The sequence below is a fragment of the Copadichromis virginalis genome, linkage group LG23 (genome assembly GCF_057382275.1).
Source record: "Copadichromis virginalis isolate Kocher_CV1m ecotype Utaka linkage group LG23, C_Virginalis_male_GT1.1, whole genome shotgun sequence".
Lineage (NCBI taxonomy): Eukaryota > Metazoa > Chordata > Actinopteri > Cichliformes > Cichlidae > Copadichromis > Copadichromis virginalis.
The window spans coordinates 18635239-18653447 of record NC_140639.1 but is presented as its reverse complement, the minus strand read 5'-3'; positions in this window follow the sequence as shown (position 1 = coordinate 18653447).

Genomic DNA, 18209 nt, shown 5'->3' with positions numbered 1-18209 from the left:
GACACTCCCGAAGCATCAGCTTCTGTTCTATGGGAAGCAGGGAAAGCTGTGATGAGAGGTAAAATCATTTCTTTCTCATCACATAAAAAGAAAAAAGAAAACAAAAATATTCAGGAATTAGAAAAAAACATCAAATCACTAGAAGAAGCCTACGCGTCCCACCAAGATCAGGAAACATTGAACAAAATACGCAAAACAAAACTAGAATTAAATGAGATAATTATTTAAAAAAACAAAATTCTTAGTACAAAGACTACGCTTACAAAATTATGAACATGGTAATAAATCCAGTCAATTTCTAGCAAACCAGCTAAAAATAAATAAAGAAAAAACAACTATATGTGCTGTTCAAGATTCATCTGGGAACACAATATATGAACCGATACAAATAAACAACATTTTCAGGGATTTCTATAAAACGTTGTATTCACCACAAATAAACCCATCTAAAAAATAAATTGATCAGTTTTTGGACAACATAACTCTTCCAAAATTATTAGACACTCAAGCAATGGCACTGGATTCACCACTGACACCAGGTGAACTCCAGGAAGCCCTGATAAGTATGCCCAATAATAAGGCTCCAGGTCCAGACGGCTTTCCAGCAGAATTCTACAAAGAATTCTGGTCAATTCTAGCACCAGTTTTCTACAGAACGTTGTTGGAAATCAAAGAAAAGGGCAGACTTCCATCAAATATGAATTCTGCAAACATTAATCTCCTGCTAAAACCAGGCAAAGACCCTGTATATCCCTGAGTTCAATTCCAACATCAGGCCGGGGTCTTTCTGTGTGGAGTTTGCATGTTCTCCCCGTGTCTGCGTGGGTTCCCTCCGGGTACTCCGGCTTCCTCCCACCGTCCAAAGACATGCAGCTTGTGGGGATAGGTTAATTGGATAACCCAAATTGTCACTAGGTGTGAATGTGCAAATGAATGTGAGTGCGAATGGTTGTTTGTCCCTGTGTGTTAGCCTTGCGACAGACTGGCGACCTGTCCAGGGTGTACCCCGCCTCTCGCCCTATGACAGCTGGGATAGGCTCCAGCGCCCCCCGCGACCCTGAAAAGGATAAGCGGAAGTGAATGGATGGATGGTTTTGGATCCTCTTTCATCAACTGGTTAAAAATATTATATAATTCCCCAACAGCTTGTGTCAGAACAAATGACCAGACATCCTCCAGCTTCTGTCTCTTGAAGGGCAACAGGCAGGGATGCCCACTCTCCCCTTCACTGTTTGCAATTTTTATTGAACCACTAGCAGCAGCAATTAGACAGAATTCAGTAATTAAGGGCATAAAATGCAAGAACGTGGAACATAAAATCAGCCTTTATGCGGATGATGTGTTACTCTTTCTCCAAAATTCACAAACCAATATCTCTGGGGTGATTGAATTGATAAACTCTTTTGCAAGAATATCAGATTATTCAATTAACTGGTCAAAATCTACAGTTCTTCCGATTAATTGCTCCTTCCACAATTCTTCATATACCCGACTGCAATCTGGAAATATTTAATGTTTAGGTATCAATATCTCTCCTAAGCTTGCAGAATTAACTAAATTAAACCACATCCCACTTTTAAAGACAGTAGAAGGCGATCTGGCTAGATGGAAATCTCTACCCATATCACTCATGAGAAGGCTCACCGCTATAAAAATGATGGTTTTGCCAAAAATAAACTATTTATTTTCAAGCCATCACAAGATTGGTTCAGATCTCTAGACTTGTATATTTCTAAATTCCTTTGGAAAGATAAACCCCCACGTATCAGCTTAAAAACATTACAAAAGGATACCCAAGGATAAAGGAGGACTAGATCTGCCTAACTCTAATCACTACTTTTTAGCCAACAGACTTCAGTTCATCTCTAGATGGTTAAAACACTGCTTCTTAGATGAAGCCTGGATAGATGTAGATCAGGCACTATGTAATAATCTAGAAAATTCAGACCTACCATTTATCAGCTCAAACATTGAATGACATGTATGCTTTAAAAGCTTTCGTGGCCTTCAGACAACAATTCTGATGGCTACAGATCCAAACGGGACAGGCCAAAAACAAAAAAAACAAACAAAAAACAAACAATTTATTTGTATGGCTGGCAGCAATCTCCACAACTGTTTCACTATCCTTCCTGAGGTGGACCAACCTCTACACTTTCACTCTACAGCTACTGTCATCTGGTATTGACTGAGGAGAAACTCCAGCGTTTTGTTGTCAGGACCAAATCAGCTCAACAGTGTGCAAGTGGTTGAGTCACAGCGCAGACCAATGAAACAGAGGACACAGACATGTCCGACAAAACACATACACTGTGTTTTTTACTTCCTGGAAGCAAGATGACGCCAGTGTGCTTAGCGGGCCGTCTCTTTGAGCTTTTCTTACTATTTTCTCAGTGTTATCCTGATGCCTTTGCGCTTCTTTTACCAGTCAGTGGTTGCTGGAGTACTTTTCTATGCTGTGGTGCGCTGGGGGGAGCAGCACAGCAAAGAAGGACTCATCCAGGCTGGAGAAACTGATCAGGAAGGCTAGCTGTGGTCGGCATGAAGCTGGACACTCTGGTGACAGTGGCAGAGAAAAGGACACTAAAAAAACTGCTGGACATTATGAACAATGCTGGGCATCCTCTTCACACGGCCATTAACAACCAGAAGAGTCTGTTCAGTGACAGGTTGCTTCTCCCCAAGACAAGAACTAACAGACTTAAAAACTCCTTTGTCCCACACGCCATCAGACTGTTTAACTCCTCTCTGGAGGGGAGAGGGAGGGGAAACAGGTGGACAAAGGAGGGGGGAACAACTAAGCTTTAGTGCCTCTTCACCTCACTGTGCAATACCTTTTGTGCAATACTTTTGTTAATAGTCAACGGTGCAATAGACTCCATACTTGAAATGTGCAATTCACTTGTATTTTTATTTTTATTCCTATTTATTCTATTTAGCCCCTTCGTATATTTTATTTATATATGTCTCTGTATTTATATATGTGTGTGTGTGTGTGTATATATATAATATTCTGTAACTGTAACTTCTGTCGGTGCTGTGCTTTTGGAAACCGAATTTCCCAGAGGAACCCACCCGAGGGATTAATAAAGTTTTATCTTATCTTATCTTATCTTATCTTATCTTATCTTATTACCTATGATCGTCATTCTGAATCTCCAGCCACTGAGTCATCAAATGCCTGATTTAAAGTGGCAATTTTTTCTCGATTCTAACGGACATCCCTGATTACATACGCAGCCTCCCAGTTACTCTAACACCTAGGAAATGCCAAAGGTGATGGGGCAATTGGGGTGTTATACGTGTTCGCCTCAAGGGTTACTTAAACTCTGGAACTACCACCTGTCTTTTACAACAGCTTTGAGGTGCAACTACTGGAATTGAACTGTGCCCCCTTTATTCTTTGGGCCATGGTGTATCGACCTCCGAAATTTGTTAAGGATTTAATTCTCCAATTTACTGACTTACTAGGGAGGCTGTTTCTACGCTATGACCATGCTTTAATTGTTGGTGATTTTAATATAAATGTCTGTTGAGAGGCAAATACACAAGCAAAGGATTTTCTTACTCTTATTGACACTTTCTATCTCACTCAGTGGGTAAGTGAACCAACACACTCAAAAGGTCACTCGCTTGATTAAGTTTTGTCTTATGTTCTGGATATTCATATTAGGGAAATCAAGGACTCTGGGATTTCAATTTATGGTTATGTTTGATGTTACGCAATGACATATGGAGCTGAACGGTGAGGGCACCTTGCACACAATAAAATAATTCTTTTCAATTCAGTTTTATTTATGTTGTGACAACAGTTGCCTCAAAACGCTGAATATTGTAAGTTGGAGACCCTAAACCCCAACAATCAGTGAATCAAAGATATATATAAAGAAGACCCCACTCCTGTCAGTCCCATCAGGACCATGAAATGCTCCTGCACTTTTCTTTTCTGATTAATTTATAGCCTAGCAAAAAAATAAATAAATACAAAAAACCCTTCACCCACGTAAAACACTTAGGCAACATGAAGGCCACCAATGAAAACACACTAAAATACTTCTCCCATTAAGATTTGCTCTGATGCTGAAAAGATTTTGACCTTACAAAAATGTTCCCTATCAATCAGATAAAACTCTGCCACTAAAAGCACATTTTCACAATCCAGCATTAAAATCACTATTTCCATTAAAGTGATCTCCATCTCTAAAAGTACATTTAACCCACACATGCATATGCACCTGCCAAACAAAGCATTTGACCTATAAAAGCACACCAAATATAATTAAATTCAGTTCTAGTTTTATAGCACCAATCACAACAGCAGCTGCCTCAAAGCACATTATATTAAAAAATAATACAGAGAAAACACCAACATTCAGATGACCTCCTTTGAGCAAATGCTTTTGCGACAGGCACGTGCAGAGGGGGGGGCTAGAGGGGCTTGAGCACCCGCCCCTTTCCTGATGAGTGCCCAAAGTGCCCCTTTGTTGAAACAACTTTTAAAATTTTTTTATTTTTTTTATTTTTTTCATGTGTGTGGGCGCGCGGAGTCCTGTCTGTGCTCCTCAACAATAATATTTAACTATTAATCACAGTTTTGCTAAATAAAAGGATCTGGCTTGCATCAGTCACATGATCACATTTAACCAATGATCGCCCTTGACGGCAGAACGCGCTGGTTACGAGCCGGGAACGAGCTCACAAAGAGCACGCGCATTTTTTGCGGCCCGGAGCTGTAGGAGAAACACAAATTAACTCATAGACACAGACTTACTATATTTCTTCCATACAGACTGAGCGACAAAACCAGTAAGTAGGTGTACAGAGTACACTGTAGTGTATAGCACACAGGATTATTAGCTTATTATCAGTGTTGGGGAGTAACGGAATACATGTACCGCCGTTACGTATTTAAAATACAAAATATGAGTAACTGTATTCCGTTACAGTTACGTTTAAAAAGGTGGTATTCAGAATACAGTTACTTTGTTGAAATAAATGGATTACACTGCAGTACTTTCCTGTTTCATATTGTAGCAGTTCAGGACTGTTTGGGTTTTGTTTGACAGCTACGATCTGTTGTTCCAGGCGGCAGCGTTACGGTTGCCATGGTTACAGGGCGACGCTCTCTCTCTCTCTCTCTGCGACTGTGTAGTTCCCTGGGTGAGAGAGCGCCTTTTCGTTGTTGTTGTTGTGCTAAGCTAACAGGCAGAATGCTACAAGCATAGCTCTAAAGAATGTAGCATCATGGGCAGTGTAGTCCGTGTAGCAGGGAGAATGGACTGCCATACACGTTATGTGTCTGTGAGCGCGAGGAGGGAGAAAAAGGGGAGTGGAAAGGTACGAGTTGTCACCGAGCAAAAACGGGAGCTGGAAGCATGTAAATATAATAATAACCACTTCAGCCAAGAAGAGTGCCTGACGAGCCCAGTTGTAAGTAAGCTATTAAGACTCGACTAATCTTCCCAACACGGCTTATTATGTACACATTGGTAAGCTGTCTTGTTGCAACTGATGAATTGAAACAAACGAGCAACAGCGCCACAAACATTACCTGTCCTTTTATTAACTGCACAAGTAGTGCTGGTCATAGCTGCTGGCTACCTGTGTAAGGCTGTCATGGGTCTGTAGCTCTGTCACCGTTTTAGGGAACATATTTAGTTTTAAAGTATTTAGAAACATATTTAGTTTTAAAGTAAGTTTCCGGGCTTTTCCTGCCTTTCTGGAGGGATTATATTTCACTAAAAAACGATCTAATATGCATGTCCACATAATTATGCATTATTATAATTATAATATATTAAAAAACACACACTGTATTTTAAAGAACATACATTAAGAAGCAGATTATGTTAGATTTATATTTTAAATAAGACAAAATTTGGATTTTACAGCAGTAAAATTATTGTATCTCTACAGTTTAAAAATGTAATAAGCTTTGCCCCTGCACAGAGTGGATAGTGAAACAAATGGAATCATCATAATGACATTATTTCATATTTATTACTTCCCCCTCCTCTTTGCTTTATTATTGTAGCTCTAGTAATAAATAATAATGTAAGGATTCTGGATCAGCACAGTGATGCCCATAGTATATACAGTACTCTGAAGAAGGTCTAAAATGTCCCTGTGTGTGCGTGCATGTGTGTGTTTTATTTAGATGGATTTTTAAAAAAAATATTACTCATGATATAACATTGTCCAGACATGCCTGGTAAGGACATGAGGAGGAAACAGTAGGAGCTGTGTGAGGCTACTAAAGGCAGTTCTATAACATTTTTCTGTCATCATTTTATTTTAGATTAAGTGCTGGAGTTGTTAGGTGTGGATAATTAAATTATAGTTTATTGCAATAGCAAGTTGTGCCTTGTTCTCAGATAGACAGCAAGTGGAGAGTGATATATGAAATGATGGGATGGAAGGAAGAAGAGAAGCAAAGAGTGATTCACAGGCAGAGCCTAAATTATTTCTCACAGTTTTTTGTTGCCTTATGGTTCCAAGCGCTGTCACCAATCTTTGCATTTTGTTATTATCTCATGACACTTGTTTAATCAGCTACCATCTCTCCTATGGACTTTTTAATGTCTACAGTCTCAGATCAACACAGCCCTGCCCTCCAGCACTATCAGCAGCAGGAGCAGCAGAAACCCCTCAACAGCAACATTGTACCCATCAGGTAAAACATCGGCTACGTTTGCTTTGCCTTGTTGCCCATATTAGATTCTTGATGAATGTGTGTTGTTGTTATTCAGCCTGGTTCAATGTGCCCCTTTTTAACTTTGAGCACCCGCCCCTTTAAACCTCTCTGCACGGCCCTGTTTTGCGACAATGGGAAGGAAAACCTAAATTTTAACAGGAAGAAACCTCCAGCTGAACGGAGCTGAAAGGAGGGTCGGCCATCTGCCGAGACTGGTTGGGGTTAGGAAAGGAAGACAGGACAACGACATAAATTTTAGTGTTTAGTCATGTAGAAAAGCATGACTTGTTAAGTTTTTCTACAAAAATGTTTGATTTTAGAAAGTGGTGATGCTATTTTTTGCGGAAAAAAATCCTTTGTCCTTACTACAGCGCCTCTTAGGGATGGGTATTGATAAGATTTTCACTATTCCGATTCCATTTTCGATTCTGTTTAATGATTCGATTCTTTATCGATTCTTTTTAAAAAAGGAGAACACTAAGGTCCATTAGCTTAGAACTTTGTTTTATATCTTCTCTTTGAACAAGATAGAAATTTAGGAGTAACATGGCCTGTTGGGTTTGTAACCCAACAGTGAGATCTTAAGAGATCCACAGCCTACGGCTCTTCAGTGGGGTGTCACAGGGTCCCCGGGAAAAAAATTGTAAATGTAAAATAATAAAATAAATATTCTTCTGTTGCAATAACAAAGTATAACATAAATTATTCTGTAGCAATTACACAAGAATATCCAGTAATGTCCCTGCCTACAATTAAACACATTCACTTACCGAAAATCGGGGGCATCTGCTGGCAAATGGGTGCAAGCCTTTGACCACAACCTTAGTCACTGCTCGGTGACATTCGTCTATCCTGGCCTGAAAGGAGACGCTACCAGTAGACTGCAGCGAGAACTGCCAGCATCTGAGCCAGCCAGACTCTGTCTGTCTCTCATCATGGTCACCTAAATGCACAGTAATGGCAGGTTTTGTAATAAGGCAGATCGCGCTAACATAATATGCACTGTTAGTTGATTATTTACCTGCCGCATTAACGGGAGAGGACGTGCAAACGTTACTACTGCTGCTGGGTTGAGAATTGGAATTAAAAACACAACATTCATTTAAGGTCATCGTGTGTTTTGTGAGCAAATGCTTTTGCATACTCGTAGTGTTTCCTCCCTTAAATGAAATATCCACTTTGCAAGTATTGCAAGTTGCCCTGTTGTCATCCGTTCTCGTAAAGTATAATCAAACTTTTTAGCGTTTGAGCCGCCATATTTCCTGCCAGGTAAATGACGCTCTGCAACGTGGTGACATCATTCGGGGCGACTGGAATCGATAAGGGAATCGTTTGCAAAAATGGCAAACAATTTCAAGGAATTTAAACAGTGAGAACCGGTTCTCAACAAGAACCGGTTTTCGATACCCATCCCTAGCGCCTCTTAAGTATAAATCAAAGTTCATTTATTTGTCAGTGTGCTGGTTTCACAGCTTAGTGAGGCCTTGTTGTGTCAGGAAAGATGAAACCCAGAAAAATAAGTTTGTGTGTTTGAAAGCTGTGTAAAATGTGAGCAAACTGCTTCAGTTTTTCCAGCGAGGCCTCAGAGGAAATCAGTGAATCACATCGGATCCTTTTCACCTGCTTTATGTGGAAAAAAGTGCTGAAAGTCTCCTGCTGAGTCTGGATGTGAAGCTCGGAGCTCAGGACCAGTTTCTTTAACCTCAGTTTGCAGGTTATGTAATGCCGCTGTGAGGCTGATTCCTGGGATTTATCAATGTGGGGATGCTCTGAGATCCCTGGCAGGGCTGATGGGAGGTTTGGACTCTAAGGCCAAAGGAGAGATTTGTAGCAAAGCTGTGATCCAACGCCTCAGGCTTCGTTTTGTCATGTAGAGTTGATGGTGGGAGGCAAAGAGCCAGCAGCTTGATGCGTTCAAGTTTGTCAGATATTTCACCTGGAGACGCATAACATTTCTGCCCACTGCATGCTCTATGTGTTTGCACATTGCACAAGTTAAAATACCATTAGCATGTGAGGCCTCAGACCACACACAGCTGTGTGAATATATGTTTGTACAGCTGATAGAGACACCTCAGGTTCTGAATGTTCAGATTCTGGCTCAGATGCCCTGCCTGTGGGTCTTCTTCCTCCGTCTTCTTGAGAGATGTCACAGTGAAGTGCCAGCTTTTAACCTCTAACCTGACCTACATTCTTCAGTCAGAGTTACTGAGTTGGGAAGCCATTCTCTTCACTTTCTTCTGTTTATGTGGGTTTTAAGTTTGAGTCTCTACCTTACAATATAAAGTGCCTGGAGGTGACTGTTGTTGAGATTTTGTTGTGTCGTTCCACCATCTAAAGAATTGAATTGAAATATAATTTAAGGTTTTTAGGTTTTATGTGCATTGAGAAATAGTCATCACATGACAGCTTATGTGATCTGATCCATTTCAAACTGCATACAGTCTGTTTACCTGCATGCATCTGATTGGTTAAAAGAACTACAAATGGACACCTGAAAGTGTTGTATATCAACAGTTTCCTCCTCCCAGATTCTACATATTCATATGCAAGAGATTCTATAAGCATTTTTGCAAGAGGCCATAAGCATTTAATCCCTGGTTAAGAAGTTTTTCAGTTCTTATTTCAGCATTTAAAAATGAGTCTGTATTCCAAGGAAAAACATTGTTCATTATTATTATTATTTTTAATATTACTGTTATCAATTTTTGTGGGGACCCACAGCTTCAGTCTGGGAAGCTGGATCATTCTCATCCCACCACAGACTCCTGTAAGTGTACAATCTGCCTGGATGGATGACCCAGTCAGATTACACTTTACAGACAGATTGATGATTTGTAAGGCCTGGTGATATTAGAAGCTTTTGGACATTATTGATGATTACTGTTACACTCTAACCCTGTTACACAGTGACATGTGAGTGTCATTCATTTAATACTGATGGTGTCTGCGACACTGGGGTTGGTGTTGAACCATTAAACTACAGCTGACTTGAAACAGCCTCAATAAAGTTTGTCCTCCATTTTTGTTTGTTGGGTTTTTACAACATATTGTGAAATTAATTTTTCACCAAAGAATATTTGTTTAAAATCACAACATTTCATAGACTTTGTTTACAGCTGTGCAATGTGTGCATGTCTTGCTAAACTTTTTGTGTGAGTGCAGTAAACCTTGCAGTAAAGTTTTGTAGCAGAATCTGAACCTATAACGCTGCTGTAGAGTTGGTGAAATTACAGAGTGAGTGCTTGTGCAAACAAAACAGATGTGTAAATGGAATATGATGACTGACAAAGCTGCAGCAATGCAAATGTTTGCTTCAGTTTCAGCCAATCAGCAATTAGTCCTGTCCAGCTGTTTAGTTATGTCCATATAAGTACCCACCATGATGTAAGAACTTTGCTTAGAAAACATTCTAAGAATAGTACAAATGATAAAACTTGTATTGTAAAAAATGTATAACACCTCACTCAGTCATGGTGCTACAGTTGTAGATGGTTGGGATCTGTTTTGTTTTCAGACTCCTCTGTGTTCTCAGATAGAAACATTTGACACTGATGAGATTAAAAAAATAAACAATTTGCCACTGTGAAAGAAGAAAGTGACTTAACAAAGATGTTGAGCATAATGAAGTACCTTACTATGACTCTTTGCTCAGAGAGCAGTGTGTTTGTGTTGTCAGTCTTTATTTTCATGGACAGTTCCCCCTCTCATCACTCTTCCCTCCACATGTTTCCAATCTGCTGCTCTCATCACTGTCATTAGAGAGAAAATTAGATTACAGCTCTGAGCTCTGTGCAGCTTGGGAGGCCACCGCCAAGCTCAGTCCTGGTCCAAACTGCTGGGATCAGGCTGGAAAATGCCACCGCCGATTGGCCCTCACATATATTAGCCACAGAATTGATTGGCTGAGAGTCTGGAGTTTGGGGTATATGACACACAGGAATGCGTATGAAGATTCCTACATACCAAGCATGGCACACATCGTTAATCAGTGGAACCAGCGACCAGCAGCAGGCTGGAGGAGGCAACGCTGAAGCACATCGCCCTCTTGAAAAACCATCAGCATCAATCTGCTGAAACGCATTGTGTAGAGCAGTCAGCAGCTCAGAAGTGCAAATAGAGCTAAAATACACTACTTTGGTGACCTCTTGGCTAAATTTGTGTCATGTCATGTTTAACTTCTGTGTCACTTTCACTTTTGAATAGATTACCATCTCTCATATACATCCAAAATAAACCTTAAGAAATACACCTACTGTAGAATACGGAGTAACTTTCCTAAGAATCTGTGTCTTTCTTTCAGTATCAGTGATCTAGGGATACTTAAGCTGTATATCCATGACACAGTACAGAGAGGAGATGCTAACAGCAAGATAATTGTTGCAAATTGATATCAATCTTACCTCTTTGGAAGCACTGTAGGAAGCTAACATTAAGCTCTAAATATATTTGGAATGAACAATGTCGTACTCTAGTTTAGCCATCTGTTAGCAAACGCCTTCTCTGGGGCGCATTAAAGCCTAAAAAGTCAGGCCGTCAGGCCCGTTGATCCCGGTTTTCCCTGGTGTAAATCCTACATGTTCAGTTTCCAAAAGCAGCCATGAACCTCCTAAAAAGATTTATGGCGCACGCTTGAAGACTGGAACTGAACGGTTAGCAATTTTACAAACAATAAATCAAGAATATTGTCTGGAGACTTTTAAATAAAAGAGCACTAATGAGCCCCTAGTTATTATTAAACTCCTTACTGGACTGGTGACCTGTGTTCCTCCAAAAGCTTGATAGGCTAGACTCCATTGCAGATAAAAGCAGGTTAATGAGATGCAGAACAAGAACAAAGGGTGCTAAATGTGCTGTTTGACAGTAAACAACATGTTCTCATATAAAATTGAAGAGCATCGTTTGTCATGCTGGATTTACATCCCAGTTTGTCTCAGACGTCTCTGAGCTTTAACAGAGCCACACATTAGTGGAAACTTGAGTAAAACCACCAGACAGATGAGAAGATCTGTTTCTGAGCTAAGATCTGAATGTTCAGTGTGTGTGTGTGTGTGTGTGTGTGTGTGTGTGTGTGGTTAAATTCTGCTTCGTCAAAATGGCCTCAGTACTCAATGTGATCCGACTCCACACACAAACAAGTTCACGTCCAGCACTGGAGGAAAACCCCGCGAACAGGGCTCATGAAGTCACCCAACCGCACATCTGCTTCCAGTCAGAGGAGGTCTGATCTGATCCCCCAGACTGTTTCTATGGAGGAGGTTTTAATCTGCTCCAGATTGCCCGAGCCGCCCTGCCTGCTCACCCCCACAAAAGGAAACAAACCACCCTGCAACAAAGGGGTCACATCAGGATGGATTATGAAGCAGAGATGTCACAGATCTGCAAAGGTGTGCTGGTGTGAATCTACAGGTACACGACGTAAAGAAGGGGATTTTAGGGATGAAATTTGGGACTAAATGTTCCCTTTTGTTTGTTGTTTACATTCAACGTCAGCTCTGCTGATTTTATTGGACCATTTGGAGCTTCATATGGCTCGTATAAAGAGCAATGACGCACTTTACAGATCCGATGAAGTTACATAACCACCATAAAGACCTGTTGTATTTTCCTTTGTAATGTACACTCTGTGCACTCTCAGTCTGTGGGGCTCAGTGTTATAGGTCAGAAACATAACCAGAATTTCTTTCTTTTCACGTACATGAGGTTGTATGTGTTGATTTGAACTAAACTGAATATAAAGAGGACAACTTTTTGTCACTGTTCTGGGTCATTTTGACCCAGCATTTTCTGTTTCTTATATTTTGGTGTTTTTCTAGATTATGATTTAGGTTCTGATTCTTGAGATGTGCTGTTTTGCTTATTTTTATTCTAGGTTTCAGTTTGGTTCTGGTCATGAGTTTAGTTTGATGTTAATTCTTCTTTAAGTCTCTGTCATCTCTGGGTTCCATGTGTTATATTCTTTCAGTCTGCCTCTCAGTGTCAAGTCTGCGTCTTTGTGATTTGTTCCGTATTCCTGTTTTATTTTGATAGTCCCAGTCTGATGTCAGAGTGTGCAGTTTTACTTCTCGCCTGTCTCGTTAGTCTATTTCTCCCAGCTGTGTCTCCCTCCTGTTTCCCATTCCCTGATTACTCCCCAGTATATATAAGCCCTGTGTTTTCTTTTGCTCTCTGTTGTGTTGTTAATGTCTGCTCATCTTCAATTTGTGCCTGTGTGTTTTGGTTCTTAGTATTCATTGTTCATGTTTTGTTTTCTACCAGCAATAAAGTTGAGGTTTTTTAAGTTGCATTTAGTCTCCGTGTCCTGCATTTGGATCCTCATCTCCGCCTGCCCGCACACAGAGCCCTGGCACTGTTAGTCAAATTTTAGTCAAATTTGGCAAATAACACTTTATTTTTTAGTGAATAGACCATCTTTTGATTTCTGTTAAAGGAAACACAAAACATCAAGCTGGATGATTTTGATGTTTGGCGCCTTGCTTATCTGTAGTTGGTCCCTTTTTGCCTTTTTGTGTTTGTACTGTGATTCTGGTGTGTCTGCAGTTATTTTGTGCACCTTGTTTGTGGTAGCTTCATGCCTCTTTGTGGTCAGGTCATGCCTACTTGAGGTCTTCCGGTACCTCTTTAATTGCATCATGTTCCTTTGTGATTGCCTGGTGACTTTCTGTGGTTTTTGCATGCCTCTTCTTTTAAGTTGCAGTTACTTTGTATCTCTGCGCTTTTTTTCTGAGTTCTCTCAGGTCCCAGTGTCCTTACTAAGGATTGCCATTCCGACCTATTTGTAAGGAAACAGCAGATATGACCTTCAAGCATCTAATAAGGCAGATTGAAATTTCCAACCCATATTCTTTTCATTTTGAGCTGTTTATAAGTATTAGAGTTCATTCCAGGTAGATGCTTCTCAGCTTCCCTTTGACATTTGATGCTTTTAAATAGTTTTGAGCTACTCAACAGATGTTGATGGACCTCTATAATGCTTAAAGACTAGCAGATGATTGGAGGAGAAATAAAATTCTTTGTATCTGTTTTTCACTGAATAATAAGAAATAAAAACATCATTTTTGAGTACTTTAGACATCTCAAGATTGAAGCTGCTGATGACAAAACCAAACTCAGATGAAATGTGCTCTAAACCTAGAAATACTTTGGGGTGAAATCGTCCACAGATTTGTCTTTTGGCTGATGAGCCCGCAGTGAGAAATGTCGGCTTGGGCTGCTGTGAAATTTCAGCCTCAGACCTCCTTCAGCTTTCACAGTTTGGTGGTAAAAATGTCGGCACGTGGCCTCTGTGTGCAGTCACGTGGGGAAGTGGGTTGGAGGCATGTGTGGTGAGAAAACAAAATAACTTCAAACATTTCTCACCTCGAAGGAGACATCTGTGTAATGTCAGAGCTGCTGCTGCCTTCACGGAACACGGCAAACTCTGGAGAAATCAGTTACCAAGAGATTCAAACAGGAAGCAAAAAGCTTTTTAAATCATCTGTTTCTCCTCGTTACTATAAATATCTAACACTAATTTCATAATATTCACATATTTCTGTATTTTAAAAATGTTTTAGTGTTAACCAGACAGCTACCTCACCATTATCCCAATGCTAAATTCAACCCAAATCAGACATAGGCAGAAGGTAAAGGCGATCCACACTGAAGAGGCAAATGAAATGTGTGTCATAAAATACTCGGCAGCTGCTTAAGGTATTTTCATTTCATGCCAAGATTTATTCATTACAAAACATATAAACTGCTCGTATAATGTAATGCCTTATTATAAATTAACATCAGCAGTGAATATGCGTGGAGCAAAACACTCTTTGGCCGCTAATATAAAGGCAAAGATATATTTCCTCAACCTGATTTAATCTACTAGAGGGCAGATTATTAGGGTTGCATCATTTCTGAAAAGAGAAAATTTTAATTTTTTGGACAACATAAACAGAAACTCACCTGTGTCTTCATGGGTTTTCTTCAGGTACTCTGGCTTCCTCCTACAGTCCAAAGGCATGCGGTTAATTTGTGGTTCTAAATTTTCCATAGATGTGAATGTGAGTTTGAATGGTTATTTGTATTTCTGTGTTGTAAGCCACTTCTTTACAGCGACTTTGCTGACTACACAGAAGAGAAAATGAAAGCAGACTAATTGTGGACCATTTCTCAGTTGGCTGAATCTTCTTCCATTGTTGTACTGATTCAAACTATTGCTGCCTGTCACTCTGCAGCGGTTGAACTGTATCTCTCAGACCAGTACCATTCAATTCTGCAGAACATGAAAGACAGCTCATAAAAATGAGCTGCTAATATGGAAAGTATGTATCTATAATGGTGATCGCATAATAAATTAAAAGAAATAACAGGTAAACATACCTGCACTGTGTCTTGGCATTATGTTAGCTTGGTAAGAAATGATCTTGTTATATAATTTGATTTTGATGAGGCCCTGTCAAAGAGAAACTCTCGATATTTCATAAAGCACCTTTGAATTTTCCTCCAGAGCACGAGTGTTAGTCAGAATTCTACATGGATTATTTATTCACAGCACCATTCATACAAACTGTCCTGTCATAAGAAACATAAGAAATTGGGTTTCTTATGTATTTTGATGGTGGATTGGCTGCAGCTGGTTTGGTGTTTCCAACTCTGAGGATCCACAACAAACAGAAAGTGAGAGCCAAACAGTGAGTCAGTGGGAACCCCTCTGAGTCTTGAGACTTTCCCACACCAATGAGTCATGATAGGACTCAGCTGGTCCAGAACTAGGGAATCTCCTTCACCAAACATCGCCAAAGGACCAGCACACAAGACACACCCAAATGTGTTTCCAGCTTATTTGTCTTTGTCATCAGCTGTCGATGGATGCTGCCAGGCTGTTTCCATGGTCATCCTGTTGGATGACGCATGTGGGTGAATCTTACTTGGGTTGCAACATAGGAGTTTTACCTAATCAGAGATGAATAACAGCTTAAGTAATGAAACTTTTTAGTCAGATGACACCACTGGGACCAATGATCATTTATCTGATTCAGATCCATTTGTTTAAGTTTTATTCTTTTCAAAGTTGGGCAAAGAGAATGAGGTAAAGAGGTCTTGTTGTTTCTCTTAACTTGTTGGACAGCTTTTGGTGCACAACCCTTCAGAGACCTGAGGATGACTCAGATTCTACAATAAGGGAGAAAGGATGATAAAACACTATTGTTTCTGCTGTCCTGGTTAAACAGGAAACATTTGTACTCATGTGGTTCCAAATGGAACATTAGTCCATCTTTTTTACATCACATTGTGATGAATATCCACTCAATAGAAAAGTGATGTCCTTCAAAGACCCTTCATTGTCACTTGTGTATGGTGTAATGCTGACTGACTTGCAGCAGCATGTTAGGGTTCTTGTTGTTCTCTCAAGCCTGTTTGGATACTGCAGCTCAGCACTGATTAAGAAATGCAAACAGAAGTCATTATAAAGCAGGTAAATAGAAGGAAATACATACGGTCATTAAACCAAAAGCTAGAACAGCATGTCCTCTGTAAAAAGCCACCTTTATATGACTCTGTAGGCTGTTTTGTTATGGTCAGAAATTCATTAACCAATCACGTTCATCCAGGATTGTGGGACCAAAAAAAATTATGCGGAGACGAAAAACAGCAACATGTTTGCTAGATTTTGGCAACATTAAAAAAGACAAATAATAACCAGTAACTTTAATAAGACATTTTGATTTAGATATTGGCTCCCAAAAACTTTGTTATTGCTGGTTAGGTCACCAGATTGATGGGTTTCTATATTTCTACCTATCTACCTAACAGGCAGTAGGTCATTCTGTCCAACTCATTGAGATCTGGGCTACATTCTTGTTTTTGTGGTATCAAGCAGGATTATATTAGTAGCAAATGCTGCTTTTAATGCAGCATATCCACAGCCTAACATGTTCTCTTTTTTTTCTGGACATATGCATGACAAAAATCACCATGGTCAAAGCAACCACACTGCAAACAACCAGTTACCCATCAACAATGAGAATGACCAGCCAGATACTTGACATATGATTCTTCTAAAACTGACTAACACTCCCTTCTTGTTGTAGCCCTGCTCTTCAACAATGCCCTCTCTAAAAAAAACAAAAACAAACAAAGATAAACAAGTGTTTTGCATAATCTTGCAATCTATAGTCACATTTTGAGTGTCACCCCTAGTGGTTGTCTGAGAAATTGTGTGGTGAATGGACTTGTTTTTCTATATTGTTTTCTGCTTGAGCACTCAGTGCTTGGGATTGTATATGCTGTGCTTTATGGAACATGCTACATTCATTCATTGATACAAGAACCTTTACCTATTCTTTTTCTACTTAGTGCTTTCTATCTAATATTCACACTCCAGTGGATGCATCAGAGAGCAACTTGCCTACAATTAGTAGATAATTAGTAGATAAGCTACTTTGGTTGCCTGGAGCTCAGGAGGTAATGTAAAATGTACCCTTTTGTCATGACCTCTGTGATGCATAACTCTTGATAACTGTAAAGCTTTCGCTACTCGTTTAGCTTTTCTTAACCGAGTCATTTCTACCTTATTTCAGCCCTTCTTCAAGAACAAAATGAGAAGTTGGTGAGGGTGATCTTTGCTTATGCAGCTTGCTAGGGCTACCCTTGGAAAAGCCCAGAACCAATTGTAATGGTAATCAAACAAAATCTTTACTGATATATACTGAGGAGTCATTAAGGGGAGGTCATCAAATTTCATTTTTGTACAGCAAAGAGTTAAAAACTGAGCTGTCTGAGATATTTAATCTTGTGAAGAGGCCAGTTTTTTAAATGGGTGAAGATATTTTCCTTAACTCAACCAAAACAGTGAATGAAATTAAAATTAAAATGCTCCAGATTACAACTGGACTTGTAGACTCATGAGTCTTTTCACATGGTAAGAAAGAAATTATGATTGTTTAGTTGGAAAACTTTGTTTCGGTTCTTCAGATGGTACTAATTCTTTTATCAAATGTCTGTTGACAACTTTGCAAAGACACCTTTCTTATTTTGTTAAATCTCTTTGGCTTGTTTTAAGTTTCCTCCACTTCTTCATGAATCTGGGAACTGTTAAGTGGTTTTTAATGCGTTTTGTGGAAAGCTAAGGAAATGTGAATTTTGCAGAAGTTGAATTATGAGGAATCAATTGGTGACTTTTCAAGAAGAAATAATAGGAACCCTTACTCTTTTTGCCTTCATTATGACGCCACAGAGCCTTTTTAATTTAATTTGAAGGACTCTTTAATTCCTCCCAAAATGATTTATCAGAGGTGACTCTGGATCAGCTGCAGCCACTCTGATGGATGAACAGCTGCTGCTTCTTCCTGGAAACCTGTTGTTTCCCCACATGTTGGATGTTTTATAATCTTCAGCCCTGGAAACAGTTTTCATAACTGCATCTGAATTTATGGAGTATTATTCATCTACTATTCACAGTACTATTCCACCATTTTTGTGCTCATCTCCACACATTTCTTCAATCGTTGTAAATATTAAAGCTGTATCTTAACAT